Source organism: Hylobates moloch, unplaced genomic scaffold (assembly GCF_009828535.3).
Source record: "Hylobates moloch isolate HMO894 unplaced genomic scaffold, HMol_V3 SCAFFOLD_290, whole genome shotgun sequence".
NCBI classification, from domain to species: domain Eukaryota; kingdom Metazoa; phylum Chordata; class Mammalia; order Primates; family Hylobatidae; genus Hylobates; species Hylobates moloch.
In genome coordinates, this window is record NW_026652565.1 from 26674 (window position 1) to 31538 (window position 4865).

Consider the following 4865-nt stretch of genomic DNA (forward strand, 5'->3'; position numbering starts at 1 on the left):
CCTAAAAGTGGGGTTGCTGGATCAAATGGCAGCTCTATTTTTATTTTTATTTTTATTTATTTATTTATTTTTTGAGTTAGACAAACAGCTTTATTTGAAAGATGGGGGACAGCCAAGTTCCCCCGACCCCGCCGTCCTGGCGACGTCGGTGTCAGGCGTAGGAGGACTAGTGTCCTGCGGAGAAAAAACAGGGTTAGGAGTATGCAGTCGGGGTCAGGAGTCAGGGGCCAGACCTCGCGAGCGGCCGCACCCGGGGGCGGGGGGGAGGCCGCGGCGCCTGTTGGGGCCTGGGTTTCACTGCCGCACATGGGGCAGCGCGCGGTGAGCTGAGGCCCCCGGAGGCTCTGGGCGCCGAATCTCACCCGCGGCCACGGCCAAAGCCGGGGGTGATTTTCAACCAACGCCGGTTTTATTTTTTTTTTGTGGAAGCTCCAAACTGTTCTCCATAGTGGTTGTACTAATTTACGTTCCCACCAACAGTGTACAAAGGTTGCCTTTTCTCCACATCCTCTCCAGCATTTGTTACTGCCTGACTTTTGGATAAAAGCCATTTTAACAGGGGTGAGATGATACCTCATTGTATAATAGTTTTGATTTGCATTTCTCTGATGATCAATGATGTTGGCCTTTTCATATAACTGTTTGCCATTTGCATGCCTTCTTTTGAGAAATGTCTTTTCAGACCTTTTGCCTATTTTTAATCAGATTATTAGTTTTTTTTTTTTTTTTTTTGAGATGGAGTCTCGCTCTGTCGCCCAGGCTTGAGTGCAGTGGCGCGATCTCGGCTCACTGCAAGCTCCGCCTCCTGGGTTCACACCATTCTACTGCCTCACTCAGCCTCCTGAGTAGCTGGGACTACAGGCGCCCACCACCACGCCCAGCTAATTTTTTTTTTTTTTTTTTTTTTGTATTTTTACAAGAGACGGGGTTTCACCGTGTTAGCCAGATGGTCTCGATCCCCTAACGTCGTGATCCGCCCGTCTTGGCCTCCCAAAGTGCTGGGATTACAGGTGTGAGCCACCGCGCCCAGCCTATTAGATTTTTTTCTATAGATTTTTTTTATTTTGTTTTTTGATTTCTATAGATTTTTTTGATTTTGTTTTTGTTTTTGTTTTTTTGAGATGGAGTTTTGCTCTCGTTGCCCAGGCTGGAGTGCAATGGTGCGATCTCAGCTCACCACAACCTCTGCCTCATGGGTTCAAGCGATTCTCCTGCTTCAGCCTCCCGAGTAGCTGGAATTGCAGGCATGTGCCACCATGCCCCACTAATTTTGTATTTTTAGTAGAGACGGGGTTTCTCCATGTTGGTCAGGCTGGTCTCAAACTCCTGACCACGTGATCCGCCCGCCTCGGCCTACCAAAGTGCTGGGATTACAGGCGTGAGCCACTGTGCCCGGTCTATGTTCTGGTTATCAATTCCTTGTCAGATGGGTAGTCTGCAAATATTATCTCCCATTCTGTAGCTTGTCTTTTCACTTTGTTGTACAGAAGCTCTTTACTTAATGTGACCCCTTTATCTATTTTTGCTTTGGTTGCCTGTGCTTGTAGGGTATTACTCAAGAAATCTTTGCCCACTCCAATGTTCTGGAGAATTTCCCTATATTTTCTTTTAGTAGTTTCATAGTTTAAGGTCTTAGATTTGAGTCTTTAACTGATTTTGATTTGATTTTTGTATATGGTGAGAGAGAGGGGTCTGTTTCATTATTTTGCATAAGGTTATCCAGTTTTCCCAGTCTCTTTGTTGAAGAGACTGTCCTTTTCCCAATGTATGTTCTTGGCACCTTTGTCAAAAATGAGTTCACCATAGACGTATGCATTTATCTCTGGCTCCTCTATTCAGTTCCACTGATCTTTGTGTCTGTTTTTATTCCAGTACCATGCCATTATGGTTACTGTAGCTCTAAAGTTAGATAATATGATTTATAGTCATATTTAAATAATTTAAAGTCAGGTAATATGATTCCTCCAGTTTTGTACTTCTTGCTTAGGATAGCTTTGGCTATTCTGGGTCCTCTTTGGTTCCATATACAGCTTAGGATATTTTTTTCTATTTCTGTGAAGAATGTCATTGGTATTTTTATTGGGATTGCATTAAATCTCTAGATTTCTTTGGTTAGTATGGACATTTTAACAATAGTGATTCTAGGCCGGGCGCGGTGACTCACGCCTGTAATCCCAGCACTTTGGGAGGCCGAGGCGGCAGATCACGAGGTCAGGAGATGGAGACCATCCTGGCTAACACGGTGAAACCCCGTCTCTACTAAAAATACAAAAAATTAGCTGGGCAAGGTGGCGGGTGCCTGTAGTCCCAGCTACTCGGGAGGCTGAGGCAGGAGAATGGAGTGAACCCCGGGGGGTGGAGCCTTCAGTGAGCCGAGATCGTGCCACTGCACTCCAGCCTTGGTGACAGAGCAAGACTCCGTCTCAAAAAAAAAAAAAACAACAACAACAAACAATAGTAATTCTTCCAATGCATGAACATGAGTATCTTTTCATTTTTTTGTCCTCTTCAATTTCTTGCATCAGTGTCTTATCGTTTTCATTGTAGGTATCGTTCACGTCTTTGGGTAAGTTAATTCCTAGGTATTTAATTTTATTTGTAGCTATTATAAATGGGATTACTGACTTCTTTTTTAGATTGTTTGCTGTTAGCATATAGAAAGGCTACTGATTTTTGTATGTTGATTTTGTATCCTGGAACTTTACTGAATTGGGTTATCAGTTCTAGTAGTTTTTTGGTGGAGTCTTTTTTTTTTTTTTTTTGAGACAGTCTCACTCTGTCGCCCAGGCTGAAATGCAGTGGTATGATCTCAGCTCACTGCAACCCCGCCTCCTGGGTTCAAGCGATTCTTCTGCCTCAGCCTCCCGAGTAGCTGGGACTACAGGTGCACGCCACCATTGCCCAGCTAATTTTTGTATTTTTAGTAGAGATGGGGTTTCACGATATTGGCCAGGCTGGTCTCAAACTCCTGACCTCGTGATCCACCTGCCTCGGCCTCCCAAAGTGCTGGTTGGTGGAGTCTTTAGTTTTTTCCAGATATAGGATTATAATATTTGCAAACAAGGACAATTTGCTTTCTTCCTTTCCAATTTGGATGCCCTTTCTTTCTTTCGTCTGATTGCTCCAGCTAGGACTTCCAGTACTATGTTGAATAACAGTGGCGAAAGTGGGTATCCTTGTTGTGTTCCTGATCTTAGAGGAAAGGCTTTCAGTTTTTGCCCATCCAGTATAATACTAGCTATTGGTTTGTCATATATGGTGTTTTTTTTTTTTTTTTTTTTTTGAGATGGAGTCTCGCTCTGTTGCCCAGGTGCCCAGGCTGGAGTGCAGTGGCGCAATCTCGGCTCACTGCAAGCTCCACCTCCCGGGTTCATGCCATTTTCCTGCCTCGGCCTTCCGAGTAGCTGGGACTACAGGCACCTGTCACCACGCCCGGCTAATTTTTTGTATTTTTAGTAGAGACGGGGTTCACTGTGTTAGCCAGGATGGTCTCCATCTCCTGACCTCGTGATCCACCTGCCTCAGCCTCCCAAAGTGCTGGGATTACAGGCATGAGCCACCACGCCTGGCCCATATATGGGTTTTATTGTGTTGAGGTGTGTTCGTTCTGTACTCAGTTTTTTGAGGGTTTGTATCATGAAGAGATGTTGAATTTTATCAAATGCTTTTTGAGCATCCATTGAAATGCTCATATGGTTTTTGTCCTTCACTCTGTTGATATGATGTATCACATTAATTGATTTGCATATGTTGAACCAACCCTGCACCCCTGGGATAAATCCCGCTTGGTCACGATGCATTCTATTTTTAATGTGTTGTTGAATTCAGTTTGCTAGCATTTTGTTGAGGATTTTTGCATCAATATTCATCAGTGATATTGGCCTATAGTTTTCTTTTTCTGATGTGTCTTTGTCTGGTTTTGGTATCAGGGTAATGGTGGCCTTGTAGATTGAGTTTGGAAGTATTTTCTACTCCTATATCTGGGTGCTCCAGTGTTGGGTGCAAATATATTTACAATTTTTATATGCTCTTGCTGAATTGACCTGCTTATCATTACGTAGTGACCTTCTTTGAGAGACCAGGCTGTCATATGTGAGAATTCTTTTTTCCTTTTGTTTTTTGAATAGAGACGAGGGTCTCACTATGTGGCCCAGGATGGTCTCAAACTCCTGACCTCAAGTGATCCTCCCACTTTGGCCTCCCAAAGTACTGGAATTACAGGCATGAGCCACCACACTTGGTTGCATATGTAAGGATTTTTGTTAGTTTGTTTTTTAAAAGGAAAACAGAACTGTGGCCCTTGTTTACAAACACAGACACTTAAAGTGACCTCATCCTATCCATTTTAACTTTTACTGTTAAAAGTTAACAGCAAAATGGCCTCGAGGCTTCCACACATCCCTTTCCCACCTCTACTCGTCGAGGCACTTTAGAAAAGGAATCGCTATAACACCTGAGCACTTGGCTTTGATGGGGATTTTGAACCCTACAACCCTAGCCTGGGCACTGGGCTCTTCTCAAACCAACCACATGTATGCTTTACATTGGAAGGAAATTGATTTTTGCATCAGTATATATATGGAAGAAAATTTTGCAAATCATACCTGTGTGTGCGTGTGTATGTGTGTGTGTGTATTCCATTGTATGGATAGGCCACATTTAGTTGATTCATTCATTCCTTGATGGACAATTGGATTGCTTCCACCTTTTGGCTATTGTAAATAATTCTCCTATGACCATGGGCATACAAATAGTCTGTTCAAGACCCTTCTTCAAGTTTTTTGGAGTATATATATATCTGGAAGTGACATTGTTAGATCATGTAGTAACTGTTTTTAATTTTTTTGAGTAGCTGCCACATTGTT

The 4865-nt window shown here is 43.2% G+C and overlaps 1 non-coding gene across 1 annotated transcript; it reads right to left on the reverse strand.

Moving 5' to 3' along the window:
* Positions 1–275: 275 nt before the first annotated feature.
* Positions 276–402, reverse strand: LOC116464215 (small nucleolar RNA ACA64). Its single transcript, XR_004246877.1, has one exon. It is a non-coding gene; the product is annotated as a small nucleolar RNA ACA64 (small nucleolar RNA).
* Positions 403–4865: the final 4463 nt, after the last annotated feature.